Here is a 17,586-nt window from a genome sequence, read left to right as displayed (position 1 = left end):
CTGTGTTATTGTGTGTGCACATATAATATTTCCTTTGTGTTCAGGAGCACTTTAATAACTTGGAGTCTCTGGTTAGTTCACGTGGCTGAAGATAATCCACAGTTAACAATACTGATGGCAGTCATCTGCAATCTACCAGCAAAGTCCTAAGAATGGCAGACGCTGCAGAGCAAATAGTGTACTTCTTCTTTGCTAATTCTGTTGGCGAAGAAACATCACAATTGGAAATAGTAATGGCAACAGAAATAAAAATGAATGTACCAGTAGACAATGAGACAGCGTTCAAATTAGAAAGAGTCAAACACAATGTGCAAATAAATCAAGTGTCCACAAGAATATCCCCTAAAGCAGCATGAGAAGGGAATACAAACTGCTGTGCACTACTGAATTTATGAGTGGCTGTGACAAGATAAAATATGCCAGGGACGTCATATGGGGGTCGCCAGGGGTCGCAAATGGTATGGATAGCTTTCATGGCAGATTCATTCAGGTGGTAACAACTCAACTTTCTCATCGTACTATAAATGCTCACAGGTCTGAAACTTTCGCCAGGCATGCATTGGTCTGTGAGTTTCCATTAAAGGGCCATACAATGGTTACTAGGTAACCCATGTAAATATCCAATAGTTGCAACAAGTCACCCGCATTGCACAGGAGCATTTTCCAACTCCTTTTCATGACACATTTGCCCAAAATATATTCTAGTATAAAAAGAAATGTCATACTGGCTGTGCCTATACATATCCATGGAGGCTGCACCAATACATGGCACTGTTACCAAATGCAAACCTACTCTATAGGTCTTTACCAATACAATACCTCAGCCACAGTTAGGTTCGGGGAGGGCGGTGAAAGAACAAGCTCGTTCCCGGTCATAAGTGGGGTCCAGCAGAGATGCGTCCCACACATTGCCATGCGGAAAATCCGCGTTTTAATGCACGCTGGCGACACAGCCTTGATCTGGAAAACAAACATGCACATTTTGAAACAGCTAACCACACTTACAGAATTCTGCAAAGAAATTAAACCTTCAGTCCATGGCGATGGTATGTCATACAGTCTGCAAAATGTCCCACTCACATCTCAATAGAGGGGGAGAGACTCCAACAGGTGAGATTCTATGACTACCTGGGCATGAGATTTGAAGATAATGCTAGGTGGTCAGGTAAGTGAACAAAAGTGAGCACATCCTCAAAAGACGCCCGTGAGCAATTCATGTACTTAATGCAAAAACAGGTTACCGGCTTCCTTTAATGGTTCTTGCGGTTTATGCAACTCAGGCACGGTCAGCTGCTTTGCACGGCTGCGGAATCTGGGGACATGACGCTAACACCACTATGACGTCTATCAAAACAAAATTCATAAAGAAGTCTCTTAATCTCCTGAACAGAACCCCCACTATTCCTTTATTGCTGGAAACCGGCTTTAGAGCGCTTAGATTTGTTACCACCTCGAGGCCTCTTCTTTTTTAGCTACATTTGACCTCTGTGGCTGCACTGACTCTCTATAGCAGTGGTCTTCAAACTTTTTCGGCCAGCCCCCACCCCCCAAGCAAAATGTGGGCAGGCCGGGCTCCCCCAAAAATGCCAAATGGACAGTAAGTCCAAATGGCTATGAACTATTGCATGCTATCACCCCACCCTACTCCCATTATAGTCCCTGGGTTCCTCAACCTGCTCCCATCACAATCTCTGGGCTCCTTCATTCCACTCCTACCCAGTCCCTGGGCTCTCCCCTCCCCACCACAGAACCTGGGATCTCCCCAACCTGCTCCCACCACTATCCCATGGCTCCCACCCATCTCTCTCCCACCACAGTCTCTGGTCTCGCCCACCCTGCTCCTAGCACAGTCCCACGGCCAGTGGCGGCTGGTGAAATTTTTAAGTGTAGGGGCATACATATTTGGCCCAGATATGCCAAAGCGACCGAGCCTAGTGAGGGAACCCAAACCAATCAAGGGAGGTTCGGGGGTTTACCCCCCATGAATTTATTTATAATAATGGGTTAAAATATTGCATTTTAGAGCATACTTTTAAAATAAATTGGGTAAAAAGCCAAACAGCTTGCAATTGGTACTGGGGGGTCGAGGGGGAAGGCATGATATTTTTTACTGGACCTCAGTAAAAAGATACCATCCCTGTCCCCTGGGCCCCACTGGGCCTAACACAATCAACATGATGATGTGTGTATGCAAGGCGCTGGGGGCACAGGTGGAAAGCATGGTATTTTTTGACTGGACATCTATGATAGATGTCCAGTAAAAAAATACCATCCCTGTCCCCTGGGCTCCACAGCGCCTCTGAAGGAGAGCTGATTTTGGCAAGGGGGTAGGAGGATTGTGCAACAAAGGCATTTTTAAACAACCCCCCCAACTCGCCAAAATCAACTCCACGGACCAACACAAACACACACATTCACACAATAGTTGCTCCAGCCCACTCCAGGATGCTCTGTCCATATGTGTGAGGAGGCGCAGAAGTTCCCCCTCGCACATACAGACATGCAGTACCCCAGCCAGCATTTCCAATGAAGTATGCAAGGCTTGCAAAGCAAAACGCCCTCCAGCCTTGCATGGCTCAGTGATCATGTGCGCTTGGGAACTGAACTGTGTTTCCCTTTGACAATTCAGCCAGCCCAGGAGAATTCCCTCGGCTGGAAAAAGTAGCTGAGGGAGTGTTCAGTGTTTTACTGGGCTGGATCCTCGGCTCCTCCATAATGGGTGAGGGGGCCACTGGGTCGACACCCCCTCATCCATTAGGATGAGCCACCTATATGGCAAGGCCTATAGGCAAGGCCTGAACCAAAAACGTAAAATGCTAGTATGGGACCGTTTCTTTGGTCTAAATGGGCCACCTTTTTGGCCAATGTGGGCCTGTTTGAAGAGTTACGTCACTATGCAGCTAGGAGTTTTGACCATTGTTGCTGAATAGATTTTCGTTAAATATCACAATTTGCTTACATTTTAATAAAAAACACCCCCTTGGGTACTATTCAAACAGTCTGTCACTGAAGGAATTAATTGGCATTTGCAACAGTGAGACACTTTTTCATTGGTGCCCAAGACAGTTTTATGCTCCAGTCCGACCCTGTGATGGAAGCATTGGAGTGGACCTAAGAGTATGCATAGACCTTCACAGCCTACATTTGGAGGTCATTATGGACAGCTATCCCTCCCCAAGCATAAACAAACTGATAATAATGATGGAGGCCAAAGTATTTTCCAAGCTGGACATGAGGGATGCCTATCACCAAATACGTCGGCCCCTAACAATGTTCATCAGATCATTCAGCGCCTATCGTTTCACCAGGATGCCGTTTGGTCTATAATCTGTGGCCTTTGTATTCTAGCATATGATGGATTCATTGTTGAGGGATGTGGGAAACGTCTTATATTTCCAAGACGATATACTAGTATATGCAGGAGATGAGCATACGCACAATATCATACTAAGAAAAGTCCTCAACGCGTTACAACATGCAGATGTGAAACTGAGATACGACAAATGTGTGCTGAGGGCACAGGAGGTGGAATACCTAGGATACAAAATATCTATTTATTTATTTATTAATTAGATATACTTTTAGCCAAAAGGCTTTGTATAACACAAGGAACATACAAACATATACAGGTAATCAATACAAGCTAAAATCACACTATTCTTAAAAATATATAGCATCAAGTACACGTTAAAATACTTCATTCAATACATTTTATAATTGCAACAATCTTTACATAAAATATAACAAAGTGGTATATTAGATTAATATCGTTACCTCTCATAAAAGACATCCATAATTAAGTAGTGTGTGTCATATCAATAGCATGGTTAGACTTTCACAAATCATAATTAAGTGATAAAGTGACTCAGAGACATTATTGCCACATAGGCGACATTTTCTCATTTCATGTGGAATATTCATAATATCGCTTTTGGTTGCTAGCGCTACAGTCATATTGAATTTCATTAAAAGGTAGGTACGAAAAGTGCTAGTGCTCGGATATGCAAGGATATATTTAGGGGGCATTGTTCTCGTTAAATACTCTTCAAGAAACAGGCCACTATTTGACTTCGAGCCAACATTAATAACATTTTGCTGATCCCAAAACTCAGACACTTTCTTTTTTATGTCCCTTTTTTGCGCAGTTAGCCTTAGAATTCCAGGAGTACTCTCAGGAATCCATTTATGGTATATCCTTTGTAGAATGCCAAAGGTACCAACAAGCATATTTCCTTCTAACCGAAGATATGCTTCAACATATGGCACAATATTCGTGTCATTTTTAAGAATAACCAAAATATCCTATTGGGGGGATCAGTCCCAAGCAAAACCTCATACAGGACATTGTGAAAGACCCAGAACCCTCTAACAAGGAAGAACTAAGATCTTTTTTGCGGCTTGCCATATATTATGCAAAGTTTCTTTCCAACTTCTCAGAGGTCACTGCACCGATGAGAGATCTGCTCAAGAAAGGAGCCGACTTTACATTGTCACAGGTGCAGAAGGAAGCGGTTGAAGCCATAAAGGAAAAGATTGTGAATGTCCCGTTCAAACCCGAGTGGGACACAATCATCAACACTGACACCAGTGCATATGGGTTGGGAGTCGTGCTTACCCAGAAAAGGGGAGATACAGAACACGTAGTGGCATTTGCGTTAAAGGTATTGTACAAAGCTGAAAAAAAGAACTTGACGATGCAAAAAGAGATGTTAGCCTGCGGATGGGCAGTAGAATATTTGAGAACGTACATCTGGGGCAACAAATTCAAGCTAGTTACCGATCATAAACCCTTGATCAACATGTTAAGGCTTGGAGGGACAAAAGCTTCCAAGCCTCGGCTAGCGCGCATTGCAGCAAAGCTCCAAGAGTACACCTATGACATAGCGCACATAGCAGGGTGGAAGAACGCCCAAGCGGACTGCCTGTCCAGACTACCAGGAAACAGAGAGAAGGTCACCACATTCTTGGAGGGCGACTGAATAGCAGTGTCCTTCAGGATGTGAAGAGTACAGAATGGTGAGACTCACGGAATGGGTCAAGAGAGGGAGGCCGGAGGAAAGAGCAATCCGTGAAAGCATGAAGCTATATTGGAAAGTAGCGAATTAAATATTTGAAGCAGAAGGCCTGATTATCAGGGACAATCAGGTGATTCTGCCAGTGGGCATGAGAAAAGTCATCCTGTGTAGAGCCCACTCAGGACAATTGGGGAATACCATGACGCAACGTCGAGTGAGAGAGGCTTACTGTTGGCCATCCATGGATCAGGACATCTGTACGATGATCGACAGATGTCATGAGTGCTTGAACAGCGATAAGAGGTTAAAGACAAGACAGACGCCACTCATATCCACTAAAGTTCCAGAAGAAGTGTGGCAAAAGGTAGGATTAGACTTCATCAGGCCCTTGGAAGCGATGTTTCCTGAACATCGACATGGAGTGGTCAGATAGACTATTTATCAAGGTGGGTGGAAACTGATTTTGTACCAAATATCACCACCTCAACTGTCATAGAAGTACTGGCATCTGTGTACCAGAGGGAAGGGCTACCCAAAGACATTGTCACCGACAATGGAGTCCAATTAATCTCACAAGAAATTGAGACCCCCAGTGTCTCCCAAGTGTCACCCTTCCGCATGCTGAGCCGTAGGAGAGTGCCATACACGCTGCTACCTCCATGGTTGGCTAGTGTAAGGGAAGATGTAGAAGTGAATATGGAAGGTGTAGCATGGAGGATAAAGAACAGCAAGCCGCAGATGAAGAAATGGAGTGATAAGTGGAGACCGACCCAAAGTCGAAAGGTCAGAGAGGGAAACTGGATCAAAATTCGATTGCTGATCAAAGATCAAGTGACAGGATACAAGTTCAGTCGGCCAATCAAGGTATTACAAGGTAGGTCCGTACACAAGATGGGCGCACGTGGAACATGGAATGAGTGGCAATGTTTGAGAGGCATCAGCCAGCAGAGGAAGCAAGAGAAGAGTCAAGCCATCGAGAACACCAACACCAAGGCGCAGCAGGTGAACCAGAGTCGGAGGCACAGAGGGCACCACACATAGAAAGTGAGACTGGGAACGAGCTGACGGAGGTGACGTTTGAAGCAATCCACATGCCGGTCTGTGAGCGCGAGAAGGAGGACCGGCCGTGGAAAGAGCGCAGAAGACTGGTGAAGGATAATGACTATTTGATGGAATAAAACCTTTGTTTGTGTTATCAAAGGGAGGTATGTAGGACTATTCGTGAGACTCAGCAATGCCAAGTTCCTTCGAGACTGCAATCGATAAGCACAGAAGCCGCCGGAAGTGGCCGCCACAAGGCAGCGGGCTCCTGAGAGACATAGCAGCAGCAGCTTCTGGCGCTCCTCCTACATATGGAGCTAGAGACTACTTTACTACCTAAGACTGCTAGAAAACCTCATAGACATGAACATTATGAGTCAGTTAATCAAACTGTGTCTCATGATATTACACATATACGTTGCCACTGTTAAGCACCATTAAAGACCAGGGGCCCCATTACACGGAATGCGGTAAGGGTTTACTGTTACCGGTAAGGGTACCTGTACCGGTAAACCTTACCGCCTTACTACGAGGTCCCTTTGCGGGATCCGACCTCAACGGCTGGTTTTACCAGCCGTTAAGGAACGGGCCCGCAAAAGGACCTTGGAGGCAATTACGGTACCGCAATTTGCGGTACCCTAATTGCCGCCTTCCCCATTCCCATTGAGCCCTATGGGTGCCCAAATGGGAATGGGGAAGTGCCATGGTGAATGGGGAATTACCGCCCCCACACACCTTGGAATGTGGGGGTAATTCCGCCATTCACCATGGCGGACTCGGTACCGTACCGGCGGCAACCATGGCGCTAATAGCGCCATGGTTACCGCCTACCGTGTAATGAGGCCCCAAGTTACAATACTACAAGAGGTCGGATCATTATACAACAGTGGGCCATGCTTGGAAACATTCTTTGGTCAGCAGGCTCGTCCAATGACAGGATTTATTATCAGTTCGTTGTTAGTCTATTGTGCACACTTCTCAGCCTGTTTTGGCCGGGCTTTGATCATGGATGGTAGGAAGGCGCTGTGTCATGCCATAGAATGAAGATTACTCCTAGCTTTTTTGACGGAGAGTCAACATTCAATTAATGGCACACAGGCAAGTAATACCCTGACCTGTATTTCCCTCCCATAACCATCATTTATTTCAATTGTATGGCAGATGGGTTCTACTGGGGCCATCCATTCTTCTGGGGTGGTTCAGAGGGGTCACTTGCTGGATCTGGTCATTCTAGACATCTCTTCTCCTTTTTCTGCACAAAATGACAGAGGTCTACTGATGCGTTTGATTTCCAAAAGTGGAAGGTCTGGGTCATGCTGAGACTATTATAGTGCTGCTGGGCTCTAGATTGGTCAGAGCGACTCACATGATTCTGTGAATTATGGGTTCTGTAGTTGTTTCTCTTTTTTGTTAAAGTCTTACTGTTGTATTAGTTACTAATGGAAAGATGACACACAGTATTCACCTCAGTGTCATGAATGGAATCCTGACTCTCTGTCACAAAAGCTGAGGGTAATCAACAACGTTGCACCCAGTGAACTTGGTTCACTCAGTCCTGGGATGGGACATGTTAGTTTTAATGGATTCCTTTCAATGAATGTGCTCCTTCTCTCTCCATTCCCTTATGGTTTTCACACCTACTTCCTTGTCAAACGCAGCAGCTAGCATTCACTTTGCTTAGCTCTTCCCTAAGCCTGGCGTCAGGATCGCGAGTTCCTAATCCTCCCTCCTCTGCAAAATACCTTAGGGTGCATCTACATTGCGCTGATGCTTCTGACCCCTGCTGAGCACCCCCACTTTAAGAAGACCCGCCTTTCAGTCCTAAAGAAAGGAGTTCTGTGCAACCATGTTCTGATTCTCTTTGTGTGACTCACATCAAATTCTGGTTGAAAAATGAAAAAAAAGTATCCTTGAGCGAATTCTGAGCAAAGAACCTACCTAAAAGTATGGATTCTATTTTAGTCCAGGTCCTCTCTGTCACTTTAATAGATCTTCTGTCCCGCCAGCTCGTTCCATTGCAATTTCACGGTTCTATTTTAAAATAGCGGAAATAAAATAACGAAGCCTAATATTTTTTTGTCGAATTCTGTATTTTTATTTTTTATTGCGGCGGGAGATCCCACAGCATTCCCACACCTTAATGTATACCTTTACCCACCCCTTTCCATTTATTTAAAAGGGTACCAAAATCCCACAAACATGCGACTTTATTAACTTGTTATTTATGGCATCGTTTTGGTTTTGTTTTTTTGGGGGGAATGCCAATGTTTCACCACATGAGGCAGCATGTTACTGCCTTTGTCTTGATGGAATGAGACTGAAGTACTGGAGCCATGCATGGCAGTTGAGATGTGTGTTTAAGGTCTGCCAGTCTTCCATGTTAAGTAAGTAGTCTGAAAAGATCCCTAAAATATGAGCTCCCTTGCTATTATATTTATTCTATTTATTACATTTGATTGTACACCCAGGCCCTGAGGTATCACGGCGTAGGTTACAAGATTACTTCCAATTTACATGAGATTATTAATTACATATTACTAGGTTACAAGACTACTTACACTTTACATACCATTATATTAGTTACAGATTACTAGCTACAGTCAAAAACACGGGCAACTCTCTCTCCTCAGCACCATTCCATAATGGGCATGTATGCTGGATCCTCAGTCCACTTCTCAGCTCCATATTTTCTGTAATGTCTGTCAGCCTCCCAACTGGCAGCACTCAGCTGCCACTATTCTCTTGCATAGTTCTCTATGCATCGTTTTCCTCAAGTCAGTTAGAAGTCCCACAACCACACGCAAAGCCCATGCTTTGCTCCGCCCTTTTAAAGAGTCGAATCGACAACATGCATCTAATGTGTCTGTTTGTAAGCCCTTACCCAGAGACACTGGAAGGCTGTCTACATAATACTCCACCCAATGGAACTTGGACTCTGGTTCCTGACAAAAAGGAAAACAGTCAGTGACTGTACAATGCAACCTTTCTGTCTGATCGCCAGTCCTGTGAACAGGAACGCATGCCAGTCGTTAAAGGGACTAGCCCATGTTGCTGGTTGGCCAGGGATTTTGATTCAGGAAGTCGCCTGGGTTGGGCAGTCCTGAGGGCCAAGGGGAAGTCAGCCCTCTCCTTAGACAGTAGACTTGTTAAGAGACCTAATTAATTCAGGTTTCTGGGTTTAGAATCCCTTGTGCAGGCAACAGAAGGGGAAAAAGGAGATGCAGTAATTTTCATTTCCCATTGTTGAAAATAAATATGTCCACAGTCCAAAGGGAATACTTCCTCTGTAGCTGCCATGTGTATTATTCCCTAGGTTTCCGACAACTTGAATTCAGGGATGGACTAATTGGCATGAAAGGGCTGCCTTGTAGACCTACATGAGCGACCAGTGCCAGACTCTGATTGTTATTCAGGTTTCAAGCTGGGTAGGTGCACCAGCATGGTTTCAGTAGGTATAAGGACTATTTCTGAAGTATGTATTTGTCATAGGTATTTTCCCCTTCACTGGTTATTTTGTCATGCCTCAGGTGAATGGGATGGGACTGTCATATTGAGGGAGTAGAACTTAGAAGGACGTGTCTGACCCCTCAGACTCTGACATAGGCCTTGAGCATAACGTCAGCATAATCATTCATTGGGAGTACAAATAGTGTTTCTGGGCCCCCTCCATGTGATGGAGCTGTGTGCCCTTCATCTCAGATGAAAGACCCATCCAGCACTGCCTCCTCTCCAGCTTGTGATAATAGTTATTCTAGCTATGCATGAATTAAGCTGGTTGAGCATGAAAATTGCTCTGGCAGAGTGCATGTGCTTTTACCCTCTAAAACATACCAGCCTATTAGAAAAAAAACTACTATGAAATCACCACACATCACTTCACCTCCACACAAAGTCATAATCAACATTGCTTGTGGTTTAGCTTTGGAATCTAACTTAATGTGGTTTTGCTCTTTCCAGCCTAAAGGAGTGGCTCCTTTCTTTGCAACAAAGAGTCTTCCTTCTCACAAATTCCAAAACATCCTCTCAATAACAAAGGAAACAGAATTAATTACAGGAGCAATGCGATATCAAACCGCGCCTCCCAGCAGACTCTCCTCCACTTCCCTTGAAATTACCAAGTATTTTGCCGCAGAATATGGTAACAGCTTTACTCCATCACCATGAATTTGAATCACTGCTCACAGACTAATGCACTCTGTTCCCACCCCTCCAACCGTAGACACATCATCATTAACAAAGACCCCAGTGTCACTATTGACACTATTATTTATTTTGAGACTCTAGTTTGATTGTTCCTGGCAGCAGCTATCGGAATGACCTTTCTTGTTACACATATTATGTGCAAAGTTCATGTCAGTATGTACTTTGTAACTTCCTGTTACTTTGCAATCTGGATTTTTTATCTTCTCCCATTCATTGTCACCTATCATTGTCGCTATTATTTACTTGTTGTGATCTGTAATTCCTTGACCAAGGCAATGAGCTTTGGAGAGACATAACCAAATGCTAAACCTTTACTGTCCAGGATACCCCTTTAATTGGATAGCCTGAAAATATCAGAAACAATTAGCAATCATACATCTCGCAATTGTGCATAACAGAGTGTGAATCTTGGTAGACATATAAGACATAAAGTACAAGAATGTTTTGAATTTACTATATTATGGACATTTGTCAAGAATAGGTGGTTTCAACCCATGATTTCTTTGGAGCATTAAGCAACGTTTTGGTTTGCTAACTGTTAAGATTGTTCATAGGGCTCTCTTGTTCAGTACACAGACCAGCTGTGGAGCCATGTAGGTTGAACCAGGATGCTTCATTATGCATAAGTAGATATGTACAACTCCAGTTACTTGTTAGTATGCACATGGTGCGAATACAGGTAGACAGGACTAAGACAGATGGTGACAGATAAGGGATAGACCCACCAGCCATCCTTTCACATCCAGCTCAGGCCACCAACTGACATTCAAGGAACACTCACACACAACACACACTCAACATTCTCCTGAGCTGTCTATCATACATACACCAACATTCTATCAGCATGCATTCCTGGCCAGTGATACAGAACAAGACTAACTCACATTACAACATCTCCCTTCCTATAAACAGTCATACACCACAACACTAACAAAAGCCTTAGTGGTCCCAACTGAAGTCAGGGCATTCTCAAGAGTCTAGGGCCATTACCACTTGTTGTGGTCTCTTTAAGATGTGCTGTCAGGGTGAAGTCAGGGTGACCTGCTAATAAAAGGGTTGTCATATTCAGCACGCAGGGTGTGCATGGATGGAGCCCGATAACCATACATCTGTCTGTCGCTCTCTTATTTTTCTGGGCCTGGTTTTGTGAGCATAACAGGCGAGCCCCCAACAATGGCAAGGAGGTGGTTGGGTGTACATGTTGGTAGTGTGCATTGCATGTTTGGACCCACAGTGCATTGGCTGCGTCTATCCCGCAGAGCTCGCACGGGCGGTGAGTAGGTTGCTGAAGGTGCAGTGTTGTGCTTCAGTGTCGTGGGAGTGTTTGGTGTTTCATCGGGACTGCACAGCTTCATGTGTGCGAGAGAGTGGCGCACAGAAGGAAGGGATTCTGGCTCTGATGCGGCTGGTTGATGGGAGAGCAGCCGTGTGAGCGGATACTCACTTGGAGAGGTAGCGGCTCCACTCAGAGTGCTTGTGCACCTCGAGAAGTGAGAATGGCATTAAAGCCTGCCACATAATCAGTTTCCAGTGGCACGGTTGCTGTAAAGTGAGGAAGAAACACATATGAAGGGGTGGAATGCTTGTCTGGGCACTGTTAAACTGCACTTGTGACAATCTAGTGAAGATCTCTGCTGAATGATCTCTGATCTGGAGGAAGATGGACAAGGGGCTGGAAGGCTACCGAGGCAGCAAGGATCACTGGCTCCCTTGGTGTAATTTGATGATTCAGGCACCCATCAAGTCTAGGTCCCAGGTGGAACCTGTGGATCGAGAGGTTAGAAATGTATTTCGACACCACAGGCAAATAAAATTACCATGACAAGAAATCTACTTTGCTGTATTCCGCTGGGATAGCGGTGCATAAAATATTGAAGACGCTCCACCCAATGGACTTAACATACACCACATCCAAAGCAGTGCTAAGGGAGTACTTCACCCCCATGGCGAACATTGACTATGAGTGATTCGTCATTAGGTCGGTATAACAGAGGGAGGACGAGACGCGAGATGCTTTTCATTCTATGACTCTGTCACTTAGCATCCTCCTGTGCCTTACCTAATGAAGAGGATGAGGTCTGACAACAATTGGTCCAAGGGCGCTTCTCTGCTAAAATGAGGAGACAGATACTGCGAGAACCCGGCATCACGTTGCCAAGGATACTGGAGCCGGGCAGGTCTCATGAACTGGCAGAAAGGATACTGGAGCCGGCAGGTCTCATGAACTGGCAGATATGGGGGCGTCCGAAATGGACGCCACAATGAAGGCCATAAAGTTGGAATATGTGTGTGCAGTGAATAAACAGCAGACGACCAGACCATTAAAAAGAAATGCACCTTTCAAAAAGGACAAATGAGCAGAAGCTGCCTCGATATGACCACAATGTGGGTATGACCTGCCACACTCAGGAGATAGCCCAGTGATGCCAAGCGATGCGTCACACATGTGGGAGAGGTGGCACCCTGAATCATTTTGCGAGGCTGTGTCGGGCACAAGTGCCTGTAATACAGCCATTGGGAAAAGCCAAATTGAAACAGCTGTTTCCGAAAATGAGGCAAAAAGTTGCAGAGCTAAAGCCGACGGAGCAAGAAGAGGATCGGTCGGCCAGGGATGACGATGAAGCGGAAGTGGTCTTCATTTCCAGTGTGCTGGAAATTGGTCGAAAAAGAAAACGACAGCCGAAGTGCATTGTGCACTTCCAAAACACAGATATCCCTGCACTCAGGGAGCATCAGTGAATGTAATGGCTGCATCCCATTATGTTATGAGGAGAAACCTTTCCCCTTTTACTTGCTAGTGCGAGACAGCCGCTGCATGTCCACAATACAGGCTGTGAGAAGCATACAGCAACCACAGCAGACACACATGTATACATTTTTAGCCTGTGCATTTTTACCACTAATCATGGAATACGGGAGGGTAAATCCCTCCATTCAGTGATGAATGGTATCCCGTCAAAGGATTTGGCAGGATTGCACTTTCCTTTATTGTCTCAACACAGTCTTCTCCCAGGGACCCGTTTGCAGGCTACACATGATTGACACTGACGGCCCAGCAAGGATCATGGTTCCCACTACTATCACTGTATCTTTGAATCCAAAAATGCATAACAGAGTCTACCACGAGTCCCCCACACAGGGGGCTTCAACCAGGTCAGTGGTGCACCGAAGGGTATTTTATTTCCCCCCCATGTATTTTAATGCTTTTACCTAACCCCTCACAAGCCCTTTCACCTAGCCCAGATCTAGGCATTCCACACGAAATACTTCCGTGCTCTCACTTTCTTAGAGACACAATCCCAGGCCCAGAAGAAGGCAGCCTTTGTTGCAGGCCGAAACGTCTATGGACCAATATATTATTACTCCCATTCAGTCCATACTATACCGAGGGAACTACACCCCAACGTCGACCTAGGATTGGTCACTACCAAATCAAATCTGCAGCATGACCCTGCACTGGTCAATATTGAGACTGCAACATGACCGTAGTTAGGTACAACACGGGTGTTCCCGATTGTGGTGGCATGCAAGCCCAGGCAACCAAATTCTGTAAGAATTTGTGTGGATAAGCGCCTCCTAGACAAAGCAATAAAAAGGGAGAGGCACATCACTCCAGCAATTGATGATATCGTATCAGGCCTACAAGGGGCAGCCTTCTTCTCTAAATTAGACCGACATGCCGGATATCATCAACTTTTCCTGCACCCCGCCTTAAGGTACATTCACATGTTCACCACCCACAAAGGTCTGGACTGCTATAAATGGTTTAGCTTTGGGATTTCCACAGCTGCTGAAGTGTTCCAGAATGCGGCGAGATGGGCATTGGCAGCCATGCAAGGGGCACTAAACATAATTGATGACAATCTGGTGTTTACTAAGTCTGAGGTGAAATATCTGAAATGCATAGAGAGAGTGCTGGAGAGGATACAGTTGATGGACCTGACCCTGAACAAAGAGAAATATGTGTTCCTGCAGCGAAGGCTAGAGTTTTTCAGCTTTATAAGAAGGGGGAATCTCAGCAGATCCTGCTAAGGTGAAGTACATCGAGAGTGCCAAGCCCCCAGAAAACATGTCAGAGGTTTAGAGTTTTTTATGGATGGTCACCTACTGTAGAAGGTTTATCAAGGACTGGACACTGTCTGAGCTTCTTCGCAATTTGACGAAGAAAGATAGTCCATTGCAGTGTACTCCGTTGGAACAGGATGCGTTTGAGGATATTAATAAAACACTCACAGCGGAAAGCACAATGGCTTTCTTTCATCCCGACCGGAAGTCGGAGCTGATGGTGGATGCAAGTCCATTTGGTTTAGGTGCTGTGCTGACACAGATGAACACAAGAGGTGAGGTCAAACCAGTGACATATGCTAGTAGAGCATTATCTTCCACTGAACAGAGGTACTCACAGATCAGAATATACCTGCCCTGGGGATCAATAGCCACTTTTTTTGTGCTGAAATGGGAGTTTTGGGTATAAAAAGCATCATGCCCCTGAACTGCGTTGAGTATGCAGTGTAGAATCGATTTCTGCCCCAGTGCCTAGCAAACCCTTTGCAGCCCACCGCCAGAACATGCGTTTCCTGCAAATACAGTATCTTGGCATTGTGTCTTTCCATGTGAAGAAGTATCTTACGCTGTTTGACCAGGTTACCCAGTCCCCTCACATTCCAGCTGAGGCATGTTAATTCACCCATCCTGGAAGTCGCTGTATCATAATGAATGCCAAGTGCTTTTTTATGCACCCCAAGTCAGGGGTAATGATGTCCCCAAAACAAGCTTCCCAAACATCATAACGCAACACTGCAAAGGGAGACTGATGCGCAGGCACAACACCGGGCCACTCAGCAGGCTTTGTAATATTGAAGGACACATTTTTTCACACTTACTATTGTCATATAAATCAGCATTGTGCAGACTCCACAACTGTGGTCCTTGCCGCTCACAATAAGCTCCAACACCGTCTAGGCCGCAACCCAGCACAACAGGTAAATGGAGCTGCCAAGTCAGTCAGAGCAGAGCAAAGGATATGCCCACAAATCAGGTGTCGATTCTATCCACACATACTCACAGCACAGTCAGATTCTTATCAAGAAACTTCATGGCCTCTCCGGGTAGTGTGAAGAAGTAAGTCTTAGCATTCCATTCTATCCCCCCGCAGTTTGGCAGGATACAACATGGCATATTTGAGGCCCCTCTCCCACAAACGCTACTTCACTGCTATAAATGTCTTCTGCTCTTGTTGGACGGCCACCGAAAAGCCGGGATAAATTTTCACTCTGCTGGATCCCAACATGAGATCCCCTTGATCATGAGCAGCACACGAGGGCATCCCGATCACGGTAGTTGAGGATGCGAGCAATGATTGGGCATGCTGGGGCACCAGGTTTAGACTTGGGTGGCAAGGACCTGTGAATGCACTTCACCACAAATTGAGTTGAAAGCTTGTGGTTGCGCAACAGTGGGAGAAGCGTGTCTTCAATAAACGTCTCCAGTGATGCTTCGATATTGCTTTCCAGGAACCCCAATTATTCAGATGTTGTTGTAGCGGGATCTTGAGTCAAGTTCATCATTTTTCTTGACGACCGCCTGGACCTGCTTGAACAACGTCGCCACTTTGGTCTTTAGGGTGGATACATCGTCCTCTACTGTGCTCTCCCTCCCCTCGGCCTCCGTTAGCCTGTGGGCTGTTTTTTCCAATCGTGCTTTGATGGACCCAACAATGCTGGTAATGTCATCCAGTTTGCTGTGGACTGTCGAGAACACCTCCTGTATACAAGCCATCAATGCTGGGTCTCAGAAAATTCTGTCGAAGTAGTAGAAGCTTCCATGGTCTGAACTGCTGTCCCAGCCTCCGGTTGTTATGGGACAGTTTTGCAATATTGCCTTATGTAGCTCTGTTTCTTCATGCCCCCTTTTTTCATTGCAGCAGGGAGCAGTGATGTGTACAAGAAAGGAGAAAGGCCAAAGTGTAGCAAAGAGCGTGCACAGGGAGGCCTCGAGCCAGCCAGACAGCAGTTCAATAGAGATCCATGAAGTGCCGGGCCAGGTAGCCCTGAAGATGATGAGGCAGCAGGGCACACACCAAGGGTCCCTGCAGTGTAACTACCCTACCGTACTGTTAAAGGCTCACTGGAGCACACCAGAAGATTGACCCACAGCAGGTCAAGCCACAGCAGGGTCACACATATAGGGTTTTATTGCACAGGTTATGAGTGCACCACAACAGCGGAACCCGCAGTCACAAGCCCAAGTAAGTATGTCTCCATGTGTCCCCCTGCGATGGACATTCTCTCCAGCAGTAGGCACAAGCTCCTCCTGTTGGTAAATAATATTGTGATGCCCCCTGCCGGGCCACCGGTTTCTGCGCATGGAGAGTGCAGTGGGTGAGTGTTCCTGGGCTTCAAGCGTGTACAAAAGATATGGAGAGTATTCAGGCCCCCATGACCACGTCACAGACTGGCCCCTGAGTGGGCTGTAATGTCCCTGCATAGCCCCTGGAGTCTGATCCACACTGTCTCCCTCAGCGTATAATTGGGGTCAGCCCAGATGGTAAAATAAGGATCTTGGGAGCTGGGGAATCACTGCTGTGGGCATCTTTAATTGAGCCGAGGTTGCAGGTCCGTGTGACACTGAGGAATGTATGCAGTATCTGTGGCCAGGTGCCGCCGCCATCTCCCGCTCTGTGGGCCGCCACACCCTGGCCACGCAGCATGGACGCTCCAGTCCAAATGACGCCGGAGAGCCGATGAAGGCATCTGAGGGTCTTGCGTCACCTGCAGATACTCTCCAAGCAGGCCAATTTCTAGCCAAGGATATCGCTCACTGCCCGCAGTGTCACAATCCACTAAAACTAAGGCGGCGGGGAGAGTGTGAGAGGCTTTTTCGCACGCTGTAGGCTCCAGGGTCTGCAGAGCTCTAAAGGAGCCCCACCATTTTAGATCCCATGCAACAGCTCCCTCTGTGCTTGACTTTTAGAGGGAGGAACAGATCTGATCAGCATGAGAAGGGAGCACACAAGATTGCGCTGTGGCGCCTGGTTCATTTCTTTCTGTATCATTTTAGCCTTTCATCCCTTGAGTGTGCCATTTTATTGCGCATTGTGAAGTTCCTTAAAGTATGCCTCCCCTTTTGAGAAGTCATTGTTCAGTCCTTTCCTATTGATTGCTTTTTAAATTCCATTCACACACCTTTGTTCCTTCCATCCTAAATTGAAATAAAAAAGACAGAAGAAATAAGCCCTTTGTGAAAACTGTTGGACAGTTTAAAGAATTAATGAGTATCACAACTAACCAGGTTCAAACTAAGTTACTGCTACACAAAATGCAAAAGT

This window comes from Ambystoma mexicanum, chromosome 5p (genome assembly GCF_040938575.1).
Source record: "Ambystoma mexicanum isolate Mex_15411 chromosome 5p, UKY_AmexF1_1, whole genome shotgun sequence".
In the NCBI taxonomy this organism is placed as follows: Eukaryota; Metazoa; Chordata; class Amphibia; order Caudata; family Ambystomatidae; genus Ambystoma; species Ambystoma mexicanum.
Note: the sequence above shows the minus strand (reverse complement) of the source record.